The sequence below is a fragment of the Homarus americanus genome, unplaced genomic scaffold (genome assembly GCF_018991925.1).
Source record: "Homarus americanus isolate GMGI-L3 unplaced genomic scaffold, GMGI_Hamer_2.0 scaffold47538, whole genome shotgun sequence".
Classification (NCBI taxonomy): Eukaryota; Metazoa; Arthropoda; class Malacostraca; order Decapoda; family Nephropidae; genus Homarus; species Homarus americanus.
The window spans coordinates 46,329-62,513 of record NW_024722269.1 but is presented as its reverse complement, the minus strand read 5'-3'; positions in this window follow the sequence as shown (position 1 = coordinate 62,513).

Below are 16,185 nucleotides of genomic sequence, written 5' to 3'. Positions count from 1 at the left end.
CCATTCATCCTTCCTTCCCTCGACTCTCCTCCCCCCTCCTCCTCCTCCTTCCTCACCTCTCCCAGACTTTTATGGTCATAGGAGGTTTGTGTGGTGGAGCAGGTGAGAGTCCTAGTGATGGAAGGGACAGCTGTGGTGGTGACCCTGAGGTGTGAGAGGTGGTAGGTGTCTCTCTCTCTCTCTCTCTCTCTCTCTCTCTCTCTCTCTCTCTCTCTCAATAGATTCTAAATGCCTTAGTTTGGTCACTACCACACTTTGCTAAGTCATTCGCTTCGTAATCACCTCCGAACACAAATACGAGTAACAGCGGCGATAAACTAATCTCCGATTGATATATATATATATAAAATTGGGAATGGGCCTCTTGATTTACAAATAATATACAAGTAACATTAGTGATACAAATATGAATATATATTAACTAGGTGGAAGAAGCTCATGTGCGTGCGTGCGTGTGTCTTCTCGATAAGGTAACACTTTTTCACACACACACACACACACACATATATATATATATTTCATGTAAATCCACAATGAAAACGTGGATAAGATAAATCTTGATAAAATACACGGAAAAGAAACAGCGGAGTACCTTAGCTTTCGTCTGAAGATGTCTTGAATAAAGACGAAAGCAAGGTCTCGATGACAGCTATCTTATCCACAAACTTTCTACAAAGGATTTATCTCGTCTGGGAGTCATTAAATAAAGATAAACAACAAAACCGTTGTATTAATTAGAGACTATATTATTACAGGCCACTAGGGGACCCGCACCTAGATAACCAGGTATTCCTCTCGTCTCATTTATATGGCGCTTGTTTTATTAACCGTCCACACGCAGTAATTATCTGAACAGTTAGCTCTGTGTACATAACTGTTTACTTATTGGTGATAAACTGTATGTTCTGAGTCAGATATGTTGACCCTCCCCTAACCCTACTTCATGTGAAGAATCGCTGATGTACTGTAGATGCTGTATCATAATACTGTATATGAACAGTTAATAATTATCACGAAAACCTAACCTAAGTAAGGTTTATTATGTTTGTTATAGTAAAGGACGTCTTAAACCTAACTAAGTAAGGTTTATTATGTTTGTTATAGTAAGGACGTCTTAGATAAACTGTATATTTCTGAGTCAGATATGTTGACCCTCCCTAACCTACTTCATGTGAAGAATCGCTGATGTACCAGATGCTGTATCATAATACTGTGAACAGTTAATAGTATCACTGAAAACCTAACCTAGAAGTAGGTTTTATTATGAACATTATAGTAAGGACGTCTTAAGCCTAACCTAAGTAAGGTTTATTATGTTTGTTATAGTAAGGACGTCTTAAACCTAACCTAAGTGAGTTTATTTTGTTTGAGTATACGTAAGGACACGTCTTAAACTAACCTAAGTAAGGTTTATTTTGTTTTGTTATAGTAAAAGGACGTCTTAAACCTAGCCTAAAGTAAAGGTTTATTTTTGTTTTTGTTATAGTAAGGACGTCTTCTGCAAACTAACATTAGTAGGTTTGTATGTTTTGTTATAGTAAAGGACGCCTTAAACCTAACCTAAGTAAGGTTTGTTATAGTAAGGACATATGCTAACCTAAAGTAAGGTTTATTATGTTTTGTTATAGTAAGGAACCTTAAACCTAACTGAAAGTAGGTTTGTATGTTTTGTATAGTAAGGACGTCTTAACCTAACCTAAGTAAGGTTTTATTATATTTGTTATAGTAAGGACGTCTTAAGCCTAACCTAAGTAAGGTTTATTATGTTTGTTGATATAGTAAAGGACGTCTTAAACCTAACCTAAAGTAAGGTTTATTTTGTTTTGTTATAGTAAGGACGTCTTAAACCTAACCTAAGTAAAAGGTTTATTTTGTTTGTTATAGTAAGGACATATAAGCCTAACCTAAGTAGGTTTTATTATATTTTGTTATAGTAAGGACGTCTGCATACCTAACCCTAAGTAAGGTTTATTATGTTATTATAGTAAGGAACGCCTTAAACCTAACCTAAAGTAAGGTTTTATTTTGTTTTACATTATAGTAAAAGAACGTCTTAAACCTAACTAAGTAGGTTTATTATGTTTGTTATAGTAAGGACATGTAACCTAACCTAAAGCCAAGGTTTATTTTGTTTTGTTATAGTAAGGACGTCTTAGAAAACTAACCTAAGTAGGTTTATTATATTTTGTTATGTGAGGGCGTTTTAGAAGCCTAACCCTAAGTAAAGTTTTATTTTGTTTGTTATAGTCAAAAGGACGTCTTAAGCCTAACCTAAGTAAGGTTTATTTGTTTCTGATATATTAAGGAGACGCCTTAAACCTAACCTAAGTAAGGTTTATTTTGTTTATTTATAGTAAAAGGACAGAGTCTTAAACCTAACCTAAGTAAGGTTTATTTTGTTTGTTATAGTAAAGGACGCCTTAAACCTAACCTAAGTAAGGTTTATTTTGTTTGTTATAGTAAAGGACGTCTTAAACCTAACCTAAGTAAGGTTTATTTTGTTTGTTATAGTAAAGGACGTCTTAAACCTAACCTAAGTAAGGTTTATTTTGTTTGTTATAGTAAAGGACGTCTTAAACCTAACCTAAGTAAGGTTTATTTTGTTTGCTATAGTAAAGGACGCCTTAAACCTAACCTAAGTAAGGTTTATTTTGTTTGTTATAGTAAAGGACGTCTTAAACCTAACCTAAGTAAGGTTTATTTTGTTTGTTATAGTAAAGGACGCCTTAAACCTAACCTAAGTAAGGTTTATTTTGTTTGTTATAGTAAAGGACGTCTTAAACCTAACCTAAGTAAGGTTTATTTTGTTTGCTATAGTAAAGGACGCCTTAAACCTAACCTAAGTAAGGTTTATTTTGTTTGCTATAGTAAAGGACGTCTTAAACCTAACCTAAGTAAGGTTTATTTTGTTTGTTATAGTAAAGGACGCCTTAAACCTAACCTAAGTAAGGTTTATTTTGTTTGCTATAGTAAAGGACGTCTTAAACCTAACCTAAGTAAGGTTTATTTTGTTTGTTATAGTAAAGGACGTCTTAAACCTAACCTAAGTAATGGTTTATTTTGTTTGTTATAGTAAAGGACGTCTTAAACCTAACCTAAGTGAGGTTTATTTTGTTTGTTATAGTAAAGGACGTCTTAAACCTAACCTAAGTAAGGTTTATTTTGTTTGTTATTTGTAAAGGACGTCTTAAACCTAACCTAAGTAAGGTTTATTTTGTTTGCTATAGTAAAGGACGCCTTAAACCTAACCTAAGTAAGGTTTTTATTTTGTTTGTTATAGTAAAGGACGCCTTAAACCTAACCTAAGTAAGGTTTATTTTGTTTGCTATAGTAAAGGACGCCTTAAACCTAACCTAAGTAAGGTTTATTATGTTTGTTATAGTAAAGGACGTCTTAAACCTAACCTAAGTAAGGTTTATTTTGTTTGTTATAGTAAAGGACGCCTTAAACCTAACCTAAGTGAGGTTTATTTTGTTTGTTATAGTAAAGGACGTCCTAAATGATGTTTGACCTTATCTTGACCGGTTTTTATAGCCATGAAAAAAAAAAAAGGTTAAAATTAGCTACGATAAAAGAAAGCGTTTTAAGGGACGACTGGCGTTAATTAGCGTAACATAGTGTAGTGTCCATAAAGTTGCTCTTCGTTTTGTGGAAGTAATTAAGAGGTGAACAATGCTTAAGAGAAGGTTGCCCGAGAAGGCTGGTAGATATATAAAAGACCAAGATGTGTTTAATTATGAGGAAAGATCTGGACGTGTAGGAAAATCGAATTAACAAGAAACTTTTTGTAAGGAATGAAATAAATTGAGTGTGACAACATGGTGTAGACTTGGTGTACCTTGATCAACTGTTGTTAAAATTTTAATGTTAACACACAAGAAGAGAAAACAGCTGATGCAGAAGGAAGGTTATACTAGATCACCCACTTATTGAACACGATTATCATAGAACTTTATTGGATCGCATTCTCTTCAGCAACGAGGCGACTTTGTGCACTTGGGGAAAAGTTGTCGACACAGTTGCCGTATCTGAGCCACTGTAAAGCCGACTGACTATGGGAGTTAAGGGTAAGATGGAATCAAAGAATTACGGTACCTTTCCAGTAGGTGGCCACAGAGACACTGACAGCACCTGTTTGTCTTGACAGGCTTCAACTGTTGCTTGAGCCCCAGCGACTCTCAGATAACACTTGTCATAACAGAAATATCGTTCAGACGTACCTTAATAAACTTGAAAATCGCTGGCTTGATCGTGGTGGAAACAACCCTTGAGCGGTACGATTTAGTTAGTACCTCAACACTTACTAAGATGGAGTTTTATAAAGTTTGACGTGTACGAAACAAGACTTGCAGACATACTGGAGGCCATGTTGACGGGACCGAGAGAAAATAACTGTACGGATACTGGTGAATGTGCTTACTAATGCTGCTGAGGTAATGATGCTTACATCGCATTTAATATCCTATATAATATTCGCGAAATGCATAAGGGGTTTTATGAACACCCTGTATATAATCGAGAGTTCTCAACAATAATGTTAAAATTTATGAAAATAATATAGAATAAAAATCAGACATTATGTAAAGCAGGTTAAATATAATAAGTGAAGAAGTTAATGAGTTTATGTAATAAAGAACTGTAAGTGAGTCTTTATTGCGTGTAAAATAGCTCTCTCTCTCTCTCTCTCTCTCTCTCTCTCTCTCTCTCTCTCTCTCTCTCTCTGTACGAGTGTGAAAGAGAGACAGACAGAGAATGTGTTTGTTTGATTTAATCCCGAGCTTTAGAGTGTAGACTATATTTACATAGCCTTGATATAGACGCCTAAAATTGTGTTTTAACCCCCCGGGCTGAGTTAAAGGAGCGTTGAGAGGCAGGAACGAGCCAGTGAGTGTACTGGTTAATGAAAGACTACAGACATAATACCTCCTTGTTTCTGAGGACCGTCGACTACTTCTATATAAATATTTAACGTTGGTGACGGTGCAGGCGGCTAGAAAAGTATCGCAGATGTGTGGAGTATTAGATGAAAATAAGTCCAGATAATTAAGAACTAAAAGGTTACGACTTGCGGTTAATATTTTTTTTTGGGGGGGGCGGGGGGTAACTGTGGTGACTATTGTGTTGATAGCTGTGTGGTGACTTGTGTTGGTAGCTGTGTGGTGACTATTGTGCTGGTAGCTGTGTGTGGTGACTATTGTGTTGGTAGCTGTGTGGTGACTATTGTGCTGGTAGCTGTGGTGACTATTGTGTTGATAGCTGTGTGGTGACTTGTGTTGGTAGCTGTGTGGTGACTATTGTGCTGGTAACTGTGTGGTGACTATTGTGTTGGTAACTGTGGTGACTATTGTGTTGATAGCTGTGTGGTGACTTGTGTTGGTAGCTGTGTGGTGACTATTGTGCTGGTAACTGTGTGGTGACTATTGTGTTGGTAACTGTGGTGACTATTGTGTTGATAGCTGTGTGGTGACTATTGTGTTGGTAGCACAATGTGGTGACTATTGTGTTGAAGTACAGCTCTGTGGTGACTATTTGGTGGCTGTGTGTGTGGTGACTTTTGTGCTGGTGGCTGTGTGGTGACTGTGTGTTGGTAGCTGGTGTGTGGTGACTATTGTGTTGGTAGCTATTATTGGTGACTATTGTGTTGGTAGCTTGTGTGGTGACTATTGTGCTGTGCTGTGTGGTGAATATTTTTGTTGGTCGCTGTGTGGTGACTGTTGTGTGTTGTGTTGGTAGCTGTGAGGTGACTGTGTGTTGGTAGCTCTGTGGTGACTATTGTGCTGGTAGCTGTGTGGTGACTATTGTACTGAGTAGCTGTGTGGTGACTATTGTGTTGGTAGCTGTGTGGTGACTATTGTGTTGGTGGTTCTGTGGTGACTATTGTGTGTTGGTAGCTGTGTGGTGACTGTGTTGTTGGCTGTGTGATGACTATTGTGTGCTGGTAGCTGTGTGGTGACTATTGTGCTGATGGCTGTGTGGTGACTATTGATTTGGTGGCTGTGTTGGTGACTGTGTTGGTGGCTCTGTGGTGGTGGTGTTGGTAGTTGTGTGGTGACCTATTGTGCTTGGTAGCTGTGTGGTGACTAGCCAATGCTAAGTAGCTGTGTGGTGACCTTCTGTGTGTTGTCTATGGTGACTATTGTGTTGAGGTAGTTGTGTGGTGACTGTGTGCTGGTGGCTGTGTGGTGGTGTTGTGCTGGTGGCTGTGTGAATTTGACTATTGTGCTGATAGCTGTGTGGTGACTATTGTGTTTGGTGGCTGTGTGGTGACTATTGTGCTGAGTGGCTGTGTGGTGACTATTGTGTGCTGATGACTGTGTGGTGACTATTGTGTTGGTGGCTGTGTGGTGACTATTGTGTTGGTGGCTCTGTGGTGACTATTGTGTTTGGTTGTGTGTGGTGACCTATTGTGTGGGTAGCTGTGTGGTGACTATTGTGCAGGTAGCTGTGTGGTGACTATTGTGCTGATGGCTGTGTGGTGACGCTATTGTGCTTGGTAACTGTGTGGTGACTATTGTGCTGGTAGCTGTGTGGTAACTATTGTGCTGGTAGCTGTGTGGTGACTAATGTGCTGGTGGCTGTGTGCTGGTGTGTGTGGTGACTTATTGTGGGCTGTGTGTGACTGTGTGTGCTGAGGTAGCTGTGTGGTGGGCTTGTGCTGGTGGCTGTGTGGTGACTGTGTGCTGGTAGCTGTGGTGGGTGACTATTGTGGTGGCTGTGTGGTGTGTTGTGCTGTTGGCTGTGTGGTGTGTGCTGGTGGCTGTGTGGTTGACTATTGTGTTGGTAGCTGTGTATTTGATGACTATTGTGCTGTGGTAGCTGTGTGGTGACTATTGTGCTGATAGCTTTGTGTGGTGACTATTGTGTTGTAGCTGTGTGGTGACTATTGTGTTGGTGGCTCTGTGGTGACTTGTGTTGGTAGTTGTGTGTGTGGTGACTATTGTGCTGGGTAGCTGTGTGAGGCTGACTATTGTGCTGGTAGCTGTGTGGTGACTATTGTGTTGGTGTCTGTGGTGACTATTGTGTTGGTAGTTGTGTGGTGACTATTGTGTGGTGGCTGTGTGGTGGCTGTGTGCTGGTAGCTGTGTGGTGACTATTGTGCTGATAGCTGTGTGGTGGTGACTGTGTGTTGGTGGCTGTGTGAGCTATTGTGTTGAGATGGCTCTGTGGTGACTGTGTGTTGGTGGTTGTGTGGTGACTGTGTGTTGGTAGCTGTGTGGTGACTATTGTGTTGGTAGCTGTGTGGTGACTATTGTGTTGGTAGCTGTGTGGTGACTATTGTTGGTTGCTGTGTGGTGACTGTGTGCTGGTGGCTTTGTGTGGTGACTATTGTGTTGGTAGCTGTGTGGTGACTATTGTGTTGGTAGCTGTGTGGTGACTATTGTGCTGGTGCTGTGTGGTGACTATTGTGTGGTGGCTGTGTGGTATTATTGTGTTGTGGTAGCTGTGTGGTGACTATTGTGTTGGTGGCTGTGTGGTGACTATTGTGTTGTTGGCTGTGTGGAAAATTGTCTTTTGTGCTAGTAGCTGTGTGGTGACTATTGTGTTGGTAGCTGTGTGTGTGGTGACTATTGTGCTGTGCTGTGTGTGGTGACTATTGTGTTGGTAGCTGTGTGGTGACTATTGTGTTGAGGTGGTTCTGTGGTGACTATTGTGTTGGTAGCTGTGTGAGGTGACTATTGTTGGTAGCTGTGTATTGACTGTGTGCTGGTAGCTGTGTGGTGACTATTGTGCTGATATTTTGTGTGGTGACTATTGTGTTGTGTGCTGTGTGTGGTGACTATTGTGCTGGTAGCTGTGTGGTGACTATTGTGCTGTTGGCTGTGTGGTGACTATTGTGTTGGTAGCTCTGTGGTGACTATTGTGTTGGTGGTTGTGTGTGACTATTGTGCTGCAGTGGCTGTGTGGTGACTATTGTGCTGGTAGCTGTGTGTGGTGACTATTGTGCTGATGGCTGTGTGTGGTGACTATTGTGTTGGTAGCTGTGTGGTGACTGTGTGTTGGTGGCTCTGGTGACTATTGTGTTGGTAGTTGTGTGGTGACTATTGTGTTGGTAGCTGTGTGGTGACTATTGTGTGTTGTTAGCTGTGTGACTTTGTGTTGTTGGCTGTGTGGTGACTATTGTGTTGGTGGCTGTGTGGTGACTATTGTGCTGTTAGCTGTGTGGGTGAATATTGTGTTGGTAGCTGTGTGGTGACTTGTGCTGGTAGCTGTGTGTGTGGTGAATATTGTGCTGGTGCCTGTGTGTGGTGAATGTTAGTGCTGGTAACTGTGTGGTGACTATTGTGCTGGTTAACTGTATATATATATGTAATATAATTAACGGTTTATTGAAAAATTCTGCAGCGAAGGCTGAAAATATACAGTGGACATAAATGACTTATTACATACATTGGTGGTTTAACAAAAACGCTTCATTAGAAGGTAAAAGGTTATACAGTGAACATACAGATTGAAATGTAGGTGTTGAACAGCAAACTCATAGTGTGTAGTAACTCCTCCCAGATGGTGTTAGGAGGAGGAACTCGTGTGGTGTAGTAGTTTTCTCGGAGATGGTGTTATAGGGGACCTGGCATGGTGTGAGTAATTCCTCGCAGATGGTGTTATGAGAGGGGCCTCACGTAGTGTAGTAACTCCCTCCCAGATGGTGTTAGGAGGAACTCACGTGGTGTAGTAGTTTCCTCAGATGTTGTTATGAGGGACCTGGCGTGGTGTAGTAATTCCCTCGCAGATGGTGTTATGAGGGACTTGACGTGGTGTAGTAATTCCCTCACATATGGTGTTATGAGGGACATGTGGTGTAGTAATTCTCTCACAGATGGTGTTATATGAGTGAGGTGTGGTCCCAGGCCTTCCCATCGTAGACGGATTAACACATCGCTGGTTGTTGTTGGGTCTCACGGGCCGTTATCACTGGGTACCTGGGACCTCACTGTGTGAAGGTTAACTTGGGTACGACTGTTACTGTTGAGTTGTTCTCACTGACTTAAGCACTGTTCACCACTGTTCACCTCTGTTTAACACTGGTTCCGTTCCTTTCCTAAATGAAATTGTAACTTCTGGCGAGAACTTGTTGATATTCCGGTGGGGAGGAGGGTTCAGGGGAGGGGGTTGGTAGGGGCCAACTTAACAGTTGACCTGGCTGCTCCGAGAGGAGCGCCAGGTACGTCTTGACCCTTCGGTGGTCAAGGATGTAGTGGTGACTATTGTGCTGGTAGCTGTGTGGTGACTATTGTGCTGGTAGCTGTGGTGACTATTGTACTGGTAGCTGTGTGGTGACTATTGTGTTGGTAGCTGTGTGGTGACTATTGTGTTGGTGGCTCTGTGGTGACTATTGTGTTGGTAGTTGTGTGGTGACTATTGTGCTGGTAGCTGTGTGGTGATTATTGTGTTGGTATCTGTGTGGTGACTATTGTGTTGGTAGCTGTGTGGTGACTTTTGTGTTGGTAGCTGTGTGGTGACTATTGTGCTGGTAGCTCTGTGGTGACTATTGTGCTGGTAGCTCTGTGGTGACTATTGTGCTGGTAACTGTGTAGTGACTATTGTGCTGGTAACTGTGTGGTGACTATTGTGCTGGTAGCTGTGTGGTGACTTGTGCTGGTAACTGTGGTGATTGTCCATTGAGAAAGAGAGAGAGGTAGGTGCGCGTCATCTCGAATTCTGACAGGTGTCGTTAGTGTCTGCAGCGCAGGGAATGAAGGGACGCACGTGTTTACGGTGTGATGTCTGAAGATGATTTTGATATTATTTGAACTGTCACGAGCAGTTTAAGCTGGGTTATGTGATGTATTTAATTGGCTATGTTTGGTTAGGTTAGTTTAATTTATGTTAGATTAGTTTTGATTAGGTTAAAAAATGTTTGTTTAGGTCAGATTAGGTTGGGTTATATAGTATCAATAAACTTAATGAGGTGAGATGTGGCAGTAGAGTGTAGTGCCTGTCTCCTGAGCGTCATTTTTATAAGGCAGCTTCTTGGTTTGGTCACGTCTGGTGTGGATGCAATTCCTCCCAACACGAACCGTATGTAAATTTCAGGTATGTTGGGGGTAATCTTTTGCAGCTGTTGCCTGTTATGGGAGAGTTTAAGTGCCCACGTGTGGGTGCGTGTGCTGGAGGGTTATATTGATTTTATTTAATGCACTAAGTCGAGTAGTAAGCCGTGCGTATATATGTTTAATTTTACATATTATAATTAGTAAAGATTTGATTCCTTGAATGGGTCAGGTCGCTTGGAAGGGAAAATAATAATTATGAATCCCAAAAGAACCTTCAACAGTATTGTCTGTGTGTTTATCATCTGTTCTTTTTCTCCGCTTATGTTGTGGTATTTATTAAGCAGTGTTCCTGGTGTTAATCTACACTCACTAACTCACACGACGATCAGGAAGTTTGGTTTAGAATACAAATTATCCCGACCACACGTATTATTCTTGGCCTGATGAAGGACCCGAGAGAGCCACAAGTGTCTTGGCATTTCTTCCTGGAAGTATATTAGTGAGTTCGAGTTATTGTTTATATAAATGGTTTAGAAAATATGAAAAAAAGAGTAAGATCGTACGAGTAGTTGTAGGTAGAGGTGTGGGGTGATTTAACATACCTGCAGATCAGCACCACCTCATACACACCTTTCTCCTTACCCTCAGCTTTACTCTCGCTGTATTTAGGAAGTAATTCATCTCTTGGTAATATTAGTCCTGAGTATGGACCACTATACTCCAATACACTAAAACAGTTAAGGAATTACAATGCCTTAAGTTGGTGACGAGCAACAAGTGTGAGAACTCTGTGTAACAAATGACTTGGTCAGGGCTTGGTGTTGGTAAAGGACGTTGTTACATACATCTTGGGTCCTGGTGGTGTAGTCTCCTGCCAATTGGTTTAAAGTGTTGAGACCCTTAGTATTATTCTCGGTCTCCTTCCTGAACAATGAGTTTGATTCTATTTTTCAAGAGTTTTATCAAACATTTGTCCTTATCAGCTTAAATACTTTTTGAACTGATCTCTCCAGGCGCCAGCTTCAAGATTCACCTGCACTTAATCTGAGTAGCAAAGTAAATATAGGTCATCCTAGAGTACCGTAAGTAGTGTACCTGCGGAAATGTTATATAGAACAAATGCGAGCTGTCGGATATGAGACGGTGGCCTCTTTACACCGACCTGGTTCACGGCGTGGTAGTCGTTGGGTATAATGGCTCCCTTTGCGGGTGGAAATAGTTATATTTTTTCGGTCTACCACCGCCTGTATTTGATGTGTAAAGTAAGTACTTTTGCTAGAAAACTGCTGATGGTACTGTAGCACATGTGAATTAACGTTGTTTGCTGTAACTCTGCCCTGTGATGGACTGAAGTAACTATCACTTTCCGGCCGATAAGTTAAAAAAAATACTATCGTTACAAGATTGTGTTTGATAATATGCCGCAGCGGACGAAGGGTTTTGACAACCTCACCGAGACAACAGGAAGTCGCAGTAAATACTCGTATATATTTTTGAGTGACTACAAACAACGAGAAAATGTCCTGATCATTGGCCACATAACCTTGACCGATACCCCGGGAAATCTACAATGATTACCACTGACATGGTTGTGATATGACTATTTTATTTTTTTTAAAGAGAGAGAGTATAAAGGTGAAAGTGGGTCCCATAAGAGTGACTTGCCGTTAAGGACAGAATGTTACAGTACTGTACAAGAAGGCAACTGGGTGGCCAATGGTGGGACATTATTCGTATAGTAAAAGTGATGCACAGGTACAGTTGCAGAAATGTTCCTACACCTCCTGAGGTAACCCATGTCACCAAACGGCCAACCGATAGAACCTATAGTAAACCTATCACGTCCGTCGTTACACAACCAATACCAATTCATTCATTAAGTGATAATACTACTGCGATGTGCCGTTTAGAGACACGGGTTACCACAGGGGCGCAGGAACACATTTCTGCAACTGTGCAGGAGGTTGTTGTGTTAGTATCTTGTTTTATATGTAATATTAAAAGCTTTTTCTCACAGTAATTTCTTTTAGTAGTTCATTTTTCTTGCCAAGTCCGCTTTAGTACTTCCACAACTTCAACACTCACAGCCAACACGAGGTCAACGCTCTTTACTACCTTTAACATCAACGCAATGACGTTGCGGATTGGTGCATGTCAGCTATCCTCTGGTGGCCTTGGTGTAAAAAAAAAAAAGGAGAATTTTGTTGACACAAACACAAATCCATGCGCTGGGTAAAAGGTTGTGTTCTATTGTGCTTCCAGAGTTATATAATGTATCAAATCAATCTGCCACAGAAGGTCCGCTTTAAGCTCCACTGCCAACTAAACCATAGTGTAGTTCTCTCACTGTTATAGTGTGTGGTGTAATGACTAAGGGCAATACATGTGTGTCTTGTATACGTTATTCACTTATTTAACACAAACAAGGAAAATAATGTTCAGTAGCTAAACAACTATCTGTGCATATTTTGTGGGAAACAATATGAGACCATGGACGATAAATTTTGGTATATGAGGGCTGTCACTGGTCACACGTAAAATTTCAGGGCATATCGACCCCCACTTGCACAGATAGTTGTTTTAGCTACAGTATGTGTGTTCCCTAACACAAGCTTCATAAGCACGATGGCTAGATAGACACCTATACAGTACATGGAGATAGAGAGACGAGGCTCACTTACATAAGTAAGGTGACTTTACAGTGACCCACCTTGATATTCCATATCTATAGTGTAGTGTAAGGTATGTTTGGTCAGTGCTGAACCTTGACACCACCAAGACCCTACCTACTGTACACCATCACATCTTTGACCTCCGTTACCAGAGCCAGACCTGACACATTGCAGACGTGTGAATGTTAACCATCACCAATTAGACGGCTTTATTTTACTAGTTATGGGTACGTGGGCCTGTACGTGACTTCTTGTTTCAGTATAAGTCTTCCCGGTACAAAGCGAGGCTGTATAGTTATGGAGCTTGTTGCTGCTACACTGATCTTGTTTGGTGGAAGACTGCGGTTCCTCTAAATTTGTAGGTAATACATTAATAATAATAATAATGATAATAATTAACGGTTTATTGAAAGAGCTTGGCAGCCAGAAGGCTGAAAATATACAGTTACATATTTGGGGAATGGGTTTCGAATTATAAATAATATACAAGTAACATAAGTGATACAAATAAGATATATAATAACTGGATGGGGAAAAGCTCAAACTACAGTGCATTTCAACATAGTGACAGTGCAAGAAATAGTATTTACTGGGAGTGAATACACTGGTCTATTACAAGTTATTGATAATTTTTACAATGGTTGGGACTGGGCTGTTCTTATAGCGATCAGTTCGTGCACTTATGGGCTGGATGCGGTTGTGGTGTCGAACAGCAATTCTCGGGCTAGGGATCTCAGGTGGTAGTAGGAGTCGGTGTCGAGGATGGTGTAGAACGGGTTCTCAACCAGGGTAGAATTTCCCCCCTCAGATTTTCAGGGGGGGGTGAAAACTGATACTAATATGGAAAAAATAAAGGATTTTCAGTATTATATGTATATTATTTGGAATGCACTTTTTGAGGCAGACAATCTTGGAAAGGAGGGGGAAATGACATTCTGACATATGGTGAAAGGGGTGCATGGGGCAAACAAGGTTGAGAACCACTGGTGTAGAAGCTTCTTACCAAATTTGCAGATGAGGTCGTGGTGATGGTCAGTGTGTTGAGCGCTTCTTGATATGTGGAGTAGGAAGGGGAGAGAATAATCTTGCATGCCCTCTTTTGCACTTTTTCTAGGTGTTTACGTTGTGAGGCATTTAGGGAGGAAGACCAGGTGGGGGAGGCATAGGTGAGCTTGGGAAGTATGAATGTTGTGTAAACACTGAGGAGCTCGGGTGCAGGAACTCCGAGGGACTTGAGTCGGCGGAGGAGGTGGAGACGGAAACTGGAGGATTTGACAACTTCACTGACGTGTGGTTTCCAATTTAGTTTGTTGTCTATGGTGACGCCGAGGAGCTTCGTGGAATCTACAACCTGGAGTGTGTTCGGACCTAAAGTAATGGAAGGAGGTGGGACAATGTCGGAGGAGAGGTTGATGTGCATAACCATGGTCTTGGTATGGTTGATGGTGACATGGTTGTTGGTGGCCCAGTTTTGGAGACTGTTCAATAAATCCTGAAGGGCGGTATAGTCGGGAGCAGAATTGTTGACGCTGATCCCAATGGTGGAGTCGTCGACATATTTCCAGCGAGCAGGGGTTTCTCTTAGGGCATCATTGATGAGCATAAGGAAGCAGAGTGGTCCCATCTTGGTGCCTTGGGGGACGCCACAGGTGAGTGACTGAAAGGTGGAGACAGCCCCTCGGAAGCGTACAGCTTGGCGTCGGTCACTGAGGAAGTCTATAAGCCATGGTATAAGACTTCTCCGAAGCCCGAGGTCAATAGCTTTGTTGATGATTATATTGTGGTCGACTAGGTCGAATGCTTTAGTGAAATCAATGAAGGCGACAGCTACAGACGTTTCTCGAGATGGCGGTATATGTAATCGAGAAAGCTGACAAGACAGTGAGTGGTGGAGGAAGTTTTCATGTTGCCAAATTGCTGAGGGTCTACGACTCCTGCAATATCAGCATAAGCCCAGTCGAACACAAAACTTTCACAGATTAGGCTGGGTATTGGGGTGATTGCAATAGGTCGAAGCTGATTTAAGGATTGTGGGCTGGTTGACTTGGGCACTGGTGATACATAAGAGGTCTTCCAGTCAGCTGGGCATCTGGCTTGACTGAGAGAAGCATTGATGGTGGAGCATAGGGGTTTAGCAAGCTCCGGGGAGAACTCCTTGAAGAGTTTCATTGGTAAGTCAGTGGGGGTGGTAGAGCGTTTTAATTTTAGTTTGTCCAGGCGTTTTGCTACTTCAAATTCTTCTACTAGGTCAGTGGGAGGGGGGGCTGGTAGGTAAGCAGGGAGAGTGGTTGTGTCAAGCCGGGGGAGCGTCTGGCATATAGTAGCGAAATGATTGTTTGTTTGCTCAGCTGCGTCAACATTGGTGAGATGGCTAAGGAAGGGGAGGGGGTGTGTCTTATTGTTTAGTCCACAGAGTTCTTTAAGCTTACCATACCATTGACTGATGTTGGTCTGCTTCAGGTGTTGTAATTTGGTTGGGTAGTGGGACTTCTTTGCAGTGCGTATTTCGCGGATGACTCGGTTGCGAAGGGACCTGTAGCGGATGTGGTCATTGAGATGAAAGGCTCTGTCTCTCTGTTGCATAAGTCTTTTGATCCGAGGTGTGATCCAGGGCAAGTCAGCTGGGTGAGATCTGACGGACTTCTCGGGGAAGAAGTGGTGGTGTTGGTATAATTTATCCATTTGGTTTCCACGTCATCCACGCTAAGTACTTCAGTCCAGGGATGGTGAACTATCCACTGCCTGAAGAGGCGCACTGCAGAGTCAGTAATCGGCCTGTAGGTCTTGATGTAGGGTCTCTGTGCTTGAGTGGGAGTGGCAGCTGGGGATCAGAGCACTGATAAGTGTGTGCTACACCCGATAGGAGGCAGTGGTTGAGGTGGTTGGTACTGGTCCGCTAAGTCAGTTAAGATAAGGTCAAGGGTATTTTGACCGTGTGTGGGGAAGGTCGCATTGTGTTTGTGGCTGTGGTCGTAGAGTGAGCTGCCACACAACGTTTGGTGTGGGTAATGAACCGAACTAGAATTGATGGCAACAGAGGTCACCTTACCAGATGCCCTCTTGTAAACATCTTTGTGTGAGTGTGGCGGCGGCTAGCACTTGTTCTGAAGTTGGGACGAGAATACTTGACAGAACTTAATTTTTTTTTGCGATTTATCTTTTTTCATGTAATCATGGACATAATTTAATGATGCTATTCTGTCCGACTGTCTCTCTGCTCCTTATGACTGAATCTATCATTTCCAACTATCTGTTTGCATAATTGACTTCGGTAAACATTGTTGCATTTGGCTTCATATGAAGTCACAGCGGGTGAAGTTTGCTCGAGTAGGAACGTGGTGATCATCACTACAGGGTGTGTGAGTGTGTGTGACCTCTTCTTGAACTTTCTGGTTGATCCAATTGTTGCCGAGACTTGGTCTAGTACGTAGTTACATAATGTATCACGACGTGTCACTTCCTTCCTCAAGCTGTTATGTGCGTTTAATGTCCTTGTTTGTTTTTTCTTGACCCTATAAGTA